Source organism: Mesoplodon densirostris, chromosome 1, assembly GCF_025265405.1.
Source record: "Mesoplodon densirostris isolate mMesDen1 chromosome 1, mMesDen1 primary haplotype, whole genome shotgun sequence".
In the NCBI taxonomy this organism is placed as follows: Eukaryota; Metazoa; Chordata; class Mammalia; order Artiodactyla; family Ziphiidae; genus Mesoplodon; species Mesoplodon densirostris.
The window spans coordinates 68989952-69004897 of record NC_082661.1 but is presented as its reverse complement, the minus strand read 5'-3'; the positions used below and the strand labels follow the sequence as shown (position 1 = coordinate 69004897).

Sequence of the window (14946 nt, the reverse complement as noted above, 5' to 3'; positions counted from 1 at the left end):
CTTCATGACATTTTTTTCCTTATATTCCATATATATGTGTTAGCATACGGTATTTGTCTTTCTCTTTCTGACTTACTTCACTCTGTATGACCGACTCTAGGTCTATCCACCTCATTACAAATAGCTCAGTTTCGTTTCTTTTTATGGCTGAGTAATATTCCATTGTATATATGTGCCACATCTTCTTTATCCATTCATCCAATGATGGACACTTAGGTTATTTCCAGCTCCAGGCTATTGTGAATAGAGCTGCAATGAACATTTTGGTACATGTCTCTTTTTGAATTATGGTTTTCTCAGGGTATATGCCTAGTAGTGGGATTGCTGGGTCATATGCTAGTTCTATTTTTAGTTTTTTAAGGAACCTCCATACTGTTCTCCATAGTGGCTGTACCAATTCACATTCCCACCAGCAGTGCAAGAGTGTTCCCTTTTCTCCACACCCTCTCCAGCATTTATTGTTTCTAGATTTCTTGATGATGGCCATTCTGACTGGTGTGAGATGATATCTCATTGTAGTTTTGATTTGCATTTCTCTAATGATGAATGATGTTGAGCATTCTTTCATGTGTTTGTTGGCAGTCTGTATATCTTCTTTGGAGAAATGCCTATTTAAGTCTTCTGCCCATTTTTGGATTGGGTTGTTTGTTTTATTGCTATTGAGCTGCATGAGCTGTTTATAAATTTTGGAGATTAATCCTTTGTCAGTTGCTTCATTTGCAAATATTTTCTCCCATTCTGAGGGTTGTCTATTGGTCTTGTTTATGGTTTCCTTTGCTGTGCAAAAGCTTTGAAGTTTCATTAGGTCCCATTTGTTTATCTTTGTTTTTATTTCCATTTCTCTAGGAGGTGGGTCCAAAAGGATCTTGCTGTGATTTATGTCATAGAGTGTTCTGCCTATGTTTTCCTCTAGGAGTTTGATAGTTTCTGGCCTTACATTTAGGTCTTTAATCCATTTTGAGCTTATTTTTGTGTATGGTGTTAGGGAATGATCTAATCTCATCCTTTTACATGTCCCTGTCCAGTTTTCCCAGCACCACTTATTGAAGAGGCTGTCCTTTCTCCACTGTACATTCCTGCCTCCTTTATCAAAGATAAGTTGGCCATATGTGCGTGGGTTTATCTCTGGGCTTTCTATCCTGATCCACTGATCTATCTTTCTGTTTTTATGCCAGTACCACACTGTCTTAATTACTGTAGCTTTGTAGTATAGTCTGAAGTCAGGGAGCCTGATTCCTCCAGCTCCGTTTTTCGTTCTCAAGATTGCTTTGGCTATTCGGGGTCTTTTGTTGTTCCAAACAAATTGTGAAATTTTTTGTTCTAGTTCTGTGAAAAATGCAATTGGTAGTTTGATAGAGATTGCATTGAATCTGTAGATTGCTTTGGGTAGTAGAGTCATTTTCACAATATTGATTCTTCCAATCCAGGAGCATGGTATATCTCTCCATCTATTTGTATCATCTTTAATTTCTTTCATCAGTGTCTTATACTTTTCTGCATACAGGTCTTTTGTCTCCTTAGGTAGGTTTATTCCTAGATATTTTATTCTTTTTGTTGCAATGGTAAATGGGAGTGTTTTCTTAACATTGTACATTATTAATACCACAGTACACAGGAAGGAAAGATAGGAAGAAAGGTGAAACCTTGACCACAGGGGGAGCTTTTCAAGGATGGGGTGACTGATGATACACACAGGAACCTTCTAGGGACAATAGAGAAACACATTTACCAGAAGGAGGGTTTTCTCTTGAAGTCAGAAATGGTCCACTCTACCTTTCTCAATCATTTGGCTGACACTTGGAGGGTGGCCTATTTACTGCATCCCAGGGTGGTTTTTGTTCTACTCTGGAATGTCTCCCACTCTGTCTTGCCTGAAGGTAAAAGCGAAGTTCACAACCTAACGTTGAGTGGTGTTAACACGCAATGGTCCGCACTGCACTATTTACTGTGGAAATTAAACCAGTCTTTCCTGGGAGAAACTAGTACTTCAGGAGGAACCACAACTCCACGAGGCAGTGCTGGATGACAAGATTCTCTCATGGACAGCTTCTGAGCCAGTTAGCAAACAATACCCAAACCTCAGGGCTCTACAACAGACTGTCCGTTCTCATCCTCACAGGTCTGGGGGTCGGTGGGAGCAGTTCTGTGCATGTGTGCTCCTCTGAGACCCAAGTATGTTTAATGGTCAAGTTCCACTGAGGATTTCCAAACAGGGAGGTGCTTTGTTGGGTTTGCCCTGTTATTTCTTCATCTGCTCTATGGGAGTGAGCAGTCCAACTACACAAAGCAGTCAGATTTGAGCAAGGAGGAACTTGATGGCACCATACAAGAGAGGAGCCACATCACATCCAAAAGAACTATGTAGTTATGAACCTTTTCTAGAAATAACCCTCGATCTTGCTCGCTGCAATGTTGTTTTTGCAATTTGCCTGGACAGGAAAACATTCCCTCTTTTCCACTTTCGGTTGCATCAGGACCAGGTCAGGTACTCTATTTAGAGTGAACTGAAATCCAATCTCTTCTTGTATATTAACCCAGGGACAGATGCCTGGCAACTTAAAGCAAGTGCCAATGTGTTTAAGTGGTTCCCTCTTACTTAAGGGATCATAAGGAAGGGGCTTGCCAGTGACACAGTTTCCACACCCCCTCATCTACCACAGGTTGCTCCTACCTTGGGAGAATAACTATGCCTCCCTTCCTGCAGGAATGGTCAGCTGAGCCGTTCCAGCCTGCTCGAGTTCATGTTTATTCCTTTCAGTTTCTCTGACGTTCTTTCTGTGAAGGAATAAACTAGAGATTGATTGAGGGGACCATCAATTCAAGGGCCAAGTTATCCTAGGCTGTGAGTCTGGAAAGAAGCCATTATAGGGAAAATGTGGGTTCTGTCTGGTTTTGTACCACAACTGGTCTAGTCAAGGATGGAAAGTGGGATAAGAGAAGAGATTTCACCTCAGTTATCTGTTTTTGTTTATCTGGAAGTGATAATCCATTTCTGAAGGATAGTTTCATTGTATAAAGAATTTTTGTTTGAAAATCTTTTTCAGCATTTTGGACATGTGGTTCTAGTGCCCTCTTGTATCTATGATCTCTGAGAAATAGGTTGTTAATCTTATAGAGGCTCCCTTGTAGGAGAAGCACTGCTCTTCTCTTGCTCTTTTCAAGGTTATGATCTCTGAGATATAGGTTATTAATCTTATAGAGGCTCCCTTGTAGGAGAAGCACTGCTCTCCTCTTGCTCTTTTCAAGGTTCTGTCTTTAAACAGGTGGACTATGATGAGTCTACCTGTAGATCAAGTTTATCCAGTTTTGGAGGTGATTGAACTTCTTGGTTGTGTCAAATGTTTGGTCATCTTGGGAAGTTTACAGCCATTTCTTCAAATATTCTTCTCTCCTTCTTGGACTACCATTATGTATATGCTGGAATACTCGATGCTTATATTCATAAGTGTCTGAGGCTCTGTTAATTTCTTATTTTCCCAGACTATAACCTCGATCAACCTATCTTCAAGTTTGCTGATTCATTCTTCTACCAGCTCATGCCTGCTATTGTGTCCCCAAAGTGAATTTGTTATACTTTTCAACACCAGAATTTATATAGTTCATTAAAAATCATTTCTGTTGACTTTCTCTAATTGATATGACATTTGTTCTCATGTTCCTTTACACATGATTTCTTTTACCTCTTTGAAAGTATTTAAAATAACTCACTTAAGTTTTTTTTTATGGTAATTACAAACCTGGATTTCCTCAGGACAGTGTCTATTGACTAAATTTTCCCCTGTGTATGAGAATATTTATTTGTATGCCTCAATTTTGTTAAATTGGATATTTTAAATGATGGACAGATCTGGAGATCAGATTCCTTTACCCCCAGGGTTTGTTTTCCTGGCTTTTCTGACTGATTATGCAAGATCTTAATTCTGCATGTTCAGCCATTTAACTGTTATCTTAATCATCTAACGATTGACAGCTGTTTCCTTAAATGCTTTGGACCAACAAGTCTTCCAGTCGTGGATGAAATGCTGTGTATGTGGGGCACAACTTTAATTATCTGGCAGTTGTAACTCTGCCTTAGCCTTTACTCTCCACTGTGAGAGCCCCAAGGTCAGCAAGAAGTAAGAGATTAGGGATTTCTTGGATCTTTTTTTGGTGTGTGCACAGCTATGCACCTATATGTGGCTTTCTGAAGTCCCAGAAATAATGCTGGAGCTTTTTTCAAAGCCCATATGAACATCTCCTTCCTTTCTTTCCAAGTTTTTTTTTTTCTTTTTTTCCCCTATCATCCTCTTATCTCTTAACACAGATGTAGCATTACCAGATGGGTCAAAAAAATTTTTTTTTGATAAGAACATTGGGAATAGTACGGTTTTCAGTGATCCACCTCTAAGTAAGGTCAACTAAAGCCAATCCCAGAATAGGGCTTTTACTGGGTAGTGCTAGACAGGTCAAATTGTCCTAATTTCAGGGCAAGGGATTATTATGAAGATCCAGACTCAATTTGCCCCTACAAAGGCTGATAGGCTGACATTTTTTGCAGTTACAATGGTTGTGAGGCTGTTGGTTTTCAAGTCTACTGTGGAATTGGAGAGAAGACTGGAAAAAGACAAGTTAGAATGCCAAAAAGCTCACTGTTCTTAGTAATTATTAGGTACATTTTTTTCTGGAATAAACACTTTGGATTGTTGCCAGCATCTGGTTAACTTCCAGAATACTGGAAAAATTAACTGACAGTTTTGTCATTTTGCTCACTGCTTTTATGTAGGAAGATCTTTAGAGATCCTTACTCTACCATTCTGGAAGTGCTTATTCCACTGTGCTCACATTATTGGGGAAAATTCTTACAAAACTATTTTGCTTTGACTTCTGATCGCAGGTCTCTGTGTGTAGGGATTGTGTGTTGCACATCATGAGACCATACTGGATAGAGCCTTGTGGATGTTTTGCTCTTGTCTACTTGACATCTCTATTCCTTTGTCTCAATAAGGGGTTCTTTTCCGTCCTAGAGTACTTGGGGTGCTCACGGTGATGTTTCTCATTATGCAGTTGCCACCTGGAAAAGTTAGCTCTTCAACTTGCCCCAGACAATTATCACTGGAACTAGATTACATGGGGAATATTGACTGTTGCCTCAGGGCACTGTCTTCTCCTCAGGGTTTTGAAACACTTGGCTCTCTGCTCTGAGGAGGCTGTGGTGTCTCAAGGGGTAGCATCGTACATTCACATGGAGGAAGCAAAGGACTGAATGCAGAAAGTTTGTAACTAGGTATCCTCTGCAATTCTTTAAATGGATGCTTTTGGCAGAAGTAAGGTTGTTCCAGACAGGCTGGGGACAGTGCCTCAGATTGTCGACATCAACACCTTCTCTGAGAAGGTGGGGGACCAATCCAAGATCTACGGAACAGACAGCTCTGAAACTATTCCTGCCACCATAGTACCATGTGCTGGGCTTAACTTAAGTGAGGCACAATTATGAGCCAGAAATGCTTCCACTGAGAATGTAACCAGTGGACATAGTACTTGCTCTTGGTCCTCAGTGATAAGATTGCTGTGCTTCTGAGGTGCTCTGTGCTCTGGCTAACCCACAGAGGGAGGCAGATCAGAGCTTGAACAGTTGGCATCACAAGGGGTTGAAGTTGCTCTTCAGCACCATGAGATGAGATGTCTGAGGTTGAAAGTGGCTCCTCATTTTGATTCTGAATTCCGTTCTTCCTCAGAAATCAGAGCTGCAAAACGAGTCTTACTCAGTTGGGAGCTGTCTCAGTGATGACTTTTTGCAGCTCCTATCAACGGAGCACCCATCAGGGCTGCTTGAAATGGGGAATGTGCAGTATGCCTGACGCTGAGCATCACTCTGAGACTTTGAAAGGGCTGAAAAACAGATTGAATCAGGAGCTCGCAGTGGGTTGCAGGCAGCAGGCATGTTGCTGTCCTCCAGGCTGTGCCCCAAACAAGTGGGCACAAAGAATGTGGCATGGATCATGCCTAGCCTCTGCCACTCATTCATCCCAGAAGAATGTCAAACCTCTTAGGCTTTCCTTTCAGAGAAAGAGGGATGGGCTCTGTACCTATGGAGTAAGGCTATGATGATTCCATAGCTGAAGTCCCAACATCCATCTTTTTATGACGGTGGCTTTTCCTCTCCTACAAATAGATTCTTCAGATTAAGTACTGCCTCTATTTCTACTTCCCAGTAGTACCTGACAAAAAATGTCTCAGAACTCTGATAATGGGATAATATTTTACTTTCACTGGATTCTAAGTATTGTTTTACTTAAGTCTCATGTGTTTTAAATCTGCTATAAGATGCATGTGCATTGTTTAATGATCTCTAATTAGATCTGCCTTAGATGATGAGATTTTGTAAGTCATATGTTGAAAGAAATCTACAACTCATTTTTTTTTTCATTGGGATAAAATGGCTGCTCATGTATTAGGTTTCTAGACCTGCATGATTAGTTTAATGTCAACTGGTGGTACACACCTCACTTTCTTAGTTCATGGGGAGAAATATAATCTGAGAATTTAACTTTTTAACATTTATTATTTGAACAATATCCTTCTCTCTGGGTTCTAGAACAGTATTTATTTGATTTGAGCATTTTCTGCTTTTTTTGGTGGGAAGAGTGTAATTCTTCTAACATTCTTCCAACTCTTTCAGCTCTCATCCTCTGTAGTGATACCTGGTTTCTTGTGTGCTTTCTTCCCACTGAAAACAGGGTTGAATCAGTGAGAAAAGAGCAACATGTTCTTAAAACCCTCTTCTGCTTGCAGTCCTTGGCAGAATCTAATCCAGGAGTGTGGTTGAACCTGATTCTCTCCTGACTCTCTAACGGTAATGTTTCAAAAGCAATTTTAATTGGACTTTTGCCTACAGGGATGTATGCATATGGGTGAGGGAGGGGCAGGTTGGGACCCTCATCATCCAAGCCCCTACTGGGTAAGCCTAGGTCCTCCTTTCATTCTTATCTTCCTGACAATCCTGATCCTTTGATCTCAAAGTTCCTTCTCTTCCCAGAGTACTTGAGATCATCCAGGTGAGGTTTTTGACCTTCTTGCTTCTATGGAAGAGTGTTTTTGTATCTCTTACCCCAGGCAAGACCCAATGGATGTTGATTACATGCACAATGTTTATTTTGGCCTGGGTCATCAGGGTCACCTCCCACACCTCTGGCTCTCAGACTCAGGGTGTTTGGGTTTCTTCCCTTTGGTGTGCTGAAGGGCTGAAGTCAGGAACACATTGATGTGAGTCTGAGTTTTCTCCCAATGTGTCAGGCTGTTCTCCAGACTCTCAGCTGAACCTGGAGCTGCAAACCAGGTTGCCTGGAGAACTTGTCACGGCTTGTCCTCTTTATGGAACCCGGACTCTGACATTCCTTAGTGTGGTCAGTGGTTTGAGGGAAAACTGAGTGGAAATCAAGATAGGAATTCATCTTGTAATCCTACTGTAATGTTAGAGTTAAATAAATTGACAGTGTTAAATAAACTGGCAGCCTTATCTGTCAGGTCCTTAGTGTCAGAAATTTGAAAATTTTTTCAAAATCGCTGTAATGATCATAGACTCTTTCATCAGGCTGTTGATGCATTTTTGAATAACATGCCAGTCATTATGACTAAGAAATAGAATGGGAATTTGTGGAGATTATTAGCCAACGTTTGAACATCTGCTTGTCCCCCTGTGCCTACTCTAGAAATATCACCAGTAAGATCTTTCCAATCAACATCTTCCATCCGTTCGTTAATATATCTGCTTGTGTGTGAGGTTCTGTCTAATGATATAAATCTGAATAGCCAGGCTGATATGTTTCAGGGAGGAGGCCAAATTGTCTGGCAAACTCAATGGAATCCTCTTCAACATTGGGAAGTCCTTAGCATATAATTCTGCCTTAGTCCAAGGGGTGTATGTGATTGTTTTGGGGCCATCCTCACTGGACCTGGCTTTAAAAGGGGCTGTCATTACAGGAGGGCAATATGACTAGCCTTCTGTAGGGTGGGGTCAATCTCAGTGTTATAAAAAGTTCAGAGACAGATGGACAGCAAGGAGGAGAGCCTTGTGATGGACACTGAGAGGAAAAGGAAGAAGCAGAGGAAGCCAAGGAGAGAGAGCTCTCAGAAGCCTCAGAGGATTTTTCCAATTTGGAAATCCTTTGAGATCATTGCGAGTTGGTTTCTCTGAGAGAAGCAATAGTGGATTCACTATTATGTTTGGAGGCCTGAAAATACCAGTTGAAATATGATTTGCATTCTTTTTGTCCTGTTCTAAACCTTTTCTCCAATTGAACATGCAAATAAACTCATTTAAAAGTCTCAAATGAGCCGAAAGTGGGCAAACAGTTTCAAGTTGTCATAGGTGATTTAAATCCAAAGCAACAAATTTACAAGAGGAGGGCCTGTAGGTTTTAAACCTAAGATGAGTGACTTCTGCACAGCAGTTGCCCTTTGGCAGTGCCCTTAGAAACCAAACTCCCCATAAGGGAGTACTTACCACAATGAAGGATTCCCTTTCCAGATAAAGCCTGCAACAGAGGATACCCAAGTAAAGGCATTTAGTACCTCTGCCAAAATGGGAGTCTGGGACCGTGAGTAAGTCATGACCCAAATCACAAAGACATGACAGAGTCCAAGGGACTCTTATAGGGGAATTATTCCCATTTGGGGCTGCTCTGGAGGTAGAAGTGAGTCACTTTGGTTCCTGCTTCTAACAATCAGATTCAAGTCTGCAAAAAACAAAGAGTTTTATTTGGAGCCCTGGGAACTACAATTTGGGCAACAAAAATACCATATGATCTCACTTATATCTGAAATCTTAAAAAAACAGATGGATGTTTTGCTAAAGGAGAGGTATGGTATAGGCAAAACGGCTGAAGAAAGACAAAAGGTACAAACTTCCAGTTATCAAATAAGATGTGAGGATGTAATGTACAGCATGGCAACTATACTTCATACTTTATTACATATTTGAAAGTTGCTAAGAGTAAACTGTAAAGTTATCACAAGAAAAAAATTCTGTAACTATATATAGTGACCGGTGTTAACTAGACTTACTGTGATCATTTCACAATACATACGAATATTGAATTATTATGCTGTACATCTGAAAATAATATTGCATGTTAATTATACCAAATACTTGGGAGGAAAGGAGGGAAAACCTTGATAACAGGGTGGGGCCCTTCAAGGGTAGGGTGACCCATAATACATACAGGAATCTTCTAGGAACAATAGGGAAAGACATTTACCAGAAGGAGAGTTTTCTCTTGAAGTCAGATATGGTCAACTCCACCTTTCTCAATCATTTGGCTGACACTGGAGTGTGGCCTAGTTACTGCATCCCAGGTGTTCTTTGTTCTACTCTGGAATGTGTCTTACTCTCTTGTCTTGCCCAAAGGTAAAACTAAGTTCACAACCAAATGTTGTGTGGTATTAACAAAATTAACAGAATCAGCTGCACTGCACTATTTACTATGGAAATTTTATTACCTTATGCTGAGAGTTTTGCTGTCTCCTCCTGCCTCTCATGGGAAGTTGCAGCTGGTCATAATCTTCTGGTAGAATCTCAAAACTTGAGGGTACATCTACAGACACTTCTCAGCCTACCACTGCTCCAGGTTGTGTATGTTGGTGGGGAGAGAAGAGTTATCTCATCTGCCTTTGTATTCCAGGACCGTGCTCATGACTTCAACCCTGGCTGTAGAGTCCCTGAGGAGGGTCAAGTTAGACAGCTCACTTGTATTCAAGTGTAATCCTTTGTTTCTACAAAGTGATGCATTTTTCAGCAAGTTTATTTCTTTTTTTCTCTCATAGAAAGAAAACCAGCGAAAATGCCTAGTGGAACCTATCACTTATCCAATAGTAGATCCTCAGAGTAGCATTTTCAAGTGAAAGCCTCCTACTTTATTGAGGAAAAACCTTACCAGCCTGGATGTCATCTTGGGAAATCCACCAGTCCTCTAAGTAACTAAAACAACAGGTAACTATTTACATGAAAAACAAAGCTTGATAGTCAGTATTATATGACCAATAATCCTCGTTTATTCCCAGAATAAATACTTTAAGTGGATGTACAAAATGAAAAACTAAAATGGTCATGTTTTTCAGAAGAATCCATTTCTGTATAAAACTTGTCTGTTTAGCTGCCAATTCCATCCTGGATACATAGGTGAAAGAATGCTGTAGGCTCCCACCTGGTTTCTAGAGAATATGAAGTTTGGCAGTAAAGTCCAGAGGGCTTCTGTGCCAGGCTGTCTTGTCCAGGAGTTGTTTGTTTTGGGTGCCCAGCTGACTTCCTTTAAACCCATCCTTCCAGGGAGAAACTAGTACTTGAAGATGAACCACAGCTCCATGCAGCAGTGCTGGATGACTCAAAAGCTGTCTGTGAGAGAATCTTGTCAGCCAGCACCCAAACCTCAGGGGTCTACAACGGGAACTCTTTGTTCTAGTCCTCACAGGTCTGGGGGTCGGTGGAAGCAGCTCTGTGCGTGTGCACTCCTCTGAGACTCAAATATGTTTAATGACCAAATTCCACTGAGGATTTCCAAACAGGGAGGTGCTTTGTTGGGTTTGCCCTGTTATTTCTTCATCTGCTCTATGGGAGTGAGCAGTCCAACTACACGAAGCAGTCAGACTTTGAGCAAGGAGGAACTTGATGGTCCCATACAAGAGAGAAGCCACATCCAAAAGAACTTTTTAGTTATGAAGCTTTTCTACAAATGACCCTCAGTCTTGCTCACTGTAATCCTGTTTTTTCAATTTGCCTGGACAGAAAAACGTCCCTTTTTTTTTCACTTCGATTGCATCAGGACCAAGTGCAGGCACTCTAAATAGAGTCAACTAAAACCGAATCTCTTCTTGTGTATTGACTCAGATGTCTGACTACTTAGAGCAAGTGCCAAAGTGCTTAAGTGTCTCTCTCTTACTTGAAAGGATCATAAGGAAGGGGCGTGCAAATGAAACAGTTTTCCACACCACGTTGTCTACCACAACTAGCACCTCTCTTGAGAGGAGAATAACTATGCCTCCTGTCCTGCAGGAATGGTCAGCAGAGACAGTCCAGCCTGCTTGAGTTCATGTTCATTCCTCTCAGTTTCTCTGGCATTCCTTTCTGTGAAAGAATAAACTAGAGATTGAGGGGATGATCAATTCGAGAGCCAAGTTATCCCATGCTGTGAGTCTGAAAAGAAGCCATTATTGGGAAAATGTGGGCTCTAGAATTACCCTGTTTTGTAACACAACTGGTCTAGTCAAGGATGGGAAAGTGGGACAAGAGAAGGGATTGTCACCTCAGCTTTTGTTCATCTGGAAGTGTATTAATTTATGTTTGAAGGATAGTGTCATTGGGTAAGGAACTCATGAAAGTCATTTCCCTTCAACATTTTCAATGCGCTTCTAATGCCTTCTGGTCTCCATGGTGTCTGAGAAATCAGCCATTAATCTTATTGAGGCTCCTTTGTATGTGATGAGCTGCTTTTCTCTTGATACTTTCAATGTTCTTTCAGCAGTTGGCCTGTGATGTGTCTAGTTGTGAGTTTATCCTACTTTGGAGTTCATTGAGCTTCTTGGATGTGTCAAAGGTTTGATCAGTTTGGGAGGTTTACAGCCATTTCTTCGAATAGTTTTTCTGCTCTTTTCTCTCTATCCTCTCCTTCTTGGACTACCATTATGTTCATGTTGGTATGCTTGATGCTGATATTCACAGATGTCTGAGGCTCTGTTAATTTCTTTCTGTTCAGACTAATCTCAATCAACTCATCTCCAAGTTAGTAGATATGGGCTGGTGGAAGAATGAATCTGCAATTGAGCTTTTCAAGTGAACTTGTTTTTGCATCTTTCAACTCCAGAATTTCCATATGATTCTTTAAAAACTTCTATTGATATTTTCTACTTGATGAGACATTGTTCTCATACTTCAGTTTTACATATGATTTCCTTTACTTTTTGAATGTATTTAAAATAGGTGATTTAAGTTTCTTTTACAGTAAGTAGAACATCTAAGTTTCCTCAGGGACAGTGTCTACTGATTTGAATTTTTCCCGGTGTATGGGCCTGTTTGTTTTGTTTTTTGGCATGCCTCAATTTGTTGTTAACTTGGATATTTAAAATGGGCAACTATGGACATTACTGGCAACTCTGGAGATTAGATTCCTCTAATCCAGGCTTTGTTGTTGCTGATTGTTTAGTGACTTTTCTGAGTAATTCTGCAAGGTCATAATTCAGTGGCTTAATTGGTAAGCCACTGAACTCTCTGCTCAGTTACCTTAATCACTTAACAATTAAAACAGCTAGTTCCTTAAACGTTTTGGACCAATAAGTCTTCCAGTTGTGGATGAAGTGCTGTGTATGTGAGACACACCTTTAATTATCTGGCAGTTGTAACTCTACCTTAACCTTTACTCTCTACTGTGAGAGTCTCAAGGTTGGCAAGAAGTAGGAGATTAGGGCTTTATTAGGTCTTTCCTGGGTATGTGCACAGCCATGTACCTGTGTGTGGCCTTCTGAAGTCCCAGAAATATTCTGGAGCTTTTCAAAGTACCCTATGAATATCTCCTTCCAGTCTTTCAAGTATGTGATTAGCCTCTGAAAACACTCATGGCTGAATCAGGGAAGAGAAAAACATGTTCTTAAGTCCCTTCTCTTGCTTGCAGTCCTTGGCAGAACCTAACCTGGGTGTGTGGTTGTGTCATCAGTGTTAACTCCCACACCTCTGGCTCTCAGACTCAGGGTGTTTGGTTTTCTTCCCTTTGTGGTGAAGGCCTGAAGTCAGGAACCCATTGATTTGAGTCTGAGTTTTCTCCCAATGGATCAGGCTGTTCTCCAGCCCCTCAGCTAATCTCAGGTGAAGCTGCAATCCAATCGCCTGGAGGACTTGGTACAGGTATGTGCCCCCTATGGAACCCTGGCTCTGACTTTCTTTAATGCAGTGAGTGGGTTGAGGGACTACTGAGTGAATGTCAAGCTAGGAATGCTCATTGCTTGATGTTCTTGTGCAGAAACAGATTCTGTAGCCTATTGGCCACCAGAAGTTATGTGCCATGTGATGGTGCTAGGTGCCCATGCAACTTAATGAGCAGGCATTTTTGTCTTGTAGTGTTTTCTAGATGAGCAGATGGGTTCCTCATTAAAGTGCCTCCATCTGAAAATCAGTTGTGCCTCTCTTGAGTAGTAGCAGCTTGCATTATTTCAGGAGAGATTTTTTTGTTAAAGGTTTTCTGATCCTGGAGGCATCTGGTATGTTTCAGGAGTGACTAGATCAGAAACACAGAAATGAAAGATATTTCATTTCTTTCCCATTTTTTGTTCTCACAGTAGCCAAGAACCTGACATGTATTCCTAGGTCCAGTGAGGATAAAGCAACCGTGATTTACAAGTGAATTTGGATCAAAATCTGCAAACTAATAAGGATGATACTTTATGCTGATAGTTATAAATTACTTTCCAAGCAACTGACCACCTGCAACTCTCACAAAGTTCTCTCTAACCCAGAGGATCAGATGAGCTGCCCAATGCACAGCAGGCCCCCTGCCCAGTGCCATGGAGGGGACCCTACAACTCAAATGTGAGAAGCTCTTGAGCATTTATCTTAAATCTTGGCAGGGACATGTGAGGGTTCAAAATGAAAGCACTGTCATATTAACTTGTTTCTGCTTTCCTTATATAATCATTCAGGACAGCGACAACCCAAGGGATTATTAAAATGCTGTTTCCCTCAAATCCAGACTCAAGTCTTTCCTCTCTTGATGCTCAGAAATGTGTGAGACTTTCGGGTCTGACTGATGGGTCCTCTGGGGTAATTGCCTCTCAGCCCTTATCTGCACAATGTAGTTGAGCTCATTGAGCTTGGTCCCCTGGACTCTCCTGACCCAGAACACGAGTGCAACCCCTGTGTGTGGCTCTCGGAATTGCATACCTTGGTACACTGAGGAGGACCTTCTTATGGGCATGGCACATGGGGCTCTGATTCCTGGGCTGAGCGCTAAATCTGACCTGATATTCCCAGCTCAGTGTCCAGTCTTGATATCTTTCCTGATGGGGCTCAAATGCTGCTTTTATGGCCACAAGAATTACCAATCTCATCCAATGTATAAGAATTTTATACAGAACTAGGCTTTGCCAAAGTAGGGGGCCTTGAGCATCTTTCACTGTGCACTTCACCTTAAGTCCAATCAAATGCCCTTCTCTTGCATATAGTGAAGAGAAATATTGAGTTTCCGCCTGACTTGCATGGAGGATGCTGAGTTGTATATTCGGGGTTCTATTTGCAGACGGTCCTGTGGTGTGGGCTCTATGCAGGGAAATGATGGGTCAGCAGCAGCTGGTCAGCACCACCAAGAGCACTCCAGCTGCCTCAACAATAGCCCTCAGAGAACCCAGCTCCAGAGCATAAGCTGCTACCCAGGGAGGAATTGCATGGTAACCAGATGCTGTCAAAGAAGATTCCTGAGTCCTGCTTTATCTGGTGAAAGAGGCAGCAACTCCAGGTGAGAGGTGTAAATCTGTCCCATCATCATCTAAGAACATTCTCCTCTGAGAGTTTTTCTAGCTTGGACATTAATCATTTCCAGATGGTTCTTTGGAGGCCCCAGTGGTCAGCAGTCACTTAAAATACTTAAAAGCAAGCATCTCCCTTCAGAAGAGTTGAGATATTACAGCTCCAATACCATACTACATATAAGTCATGACAGTCCTGTGGATCTGAAGAATGCCCTCATTCACTAAGCCATGGCAACACATGCTAGAACCTCCCAAGGGGTGGGTGGATGCTTGGAGTCACGTGACGGGAGCATCCTTTGGAATCCTGAAAGTCACTGCCCAGCTGCTCTGCAGTGAGAGGCACTTCAAGTTTCACTTTAGTATTTTCATCAAGGTGCCACACTTGTGCAGGATCATTGCTTAACCTGGACCTTGCAAACTACTCAGCAGCCTAGTTCCAGAGACTGAAATGTGAAGTCCACT

The 14946-nt window shown here is 41.5% G+C and overlaps 1 long non-coding RNA gene across 1 annotated transcript in view; it reads left to right on the top strand.

Moving 5' to 3' along the window:
• The window catches only part of LOC132481630 (uncharacterized), a 36023-nt gene extending 21558 nt beyond the window's left edge, over window positions 1–14465 (top strand). The window contains exons 2-3 of the long non-coding RNA XR_009530835.1: window positions 9802–9967; window positions 14256–14465. This is a non-coding gene — a long non-coding RNA (uncharacterized LOC132481630). The remainder of the gene's footprint in view (window positions 1–9801; window positions 9968–14255) is intronic.
• The last annotated feature ends 481 nt before the right edge of the window (window positions 14466–14946 follow it).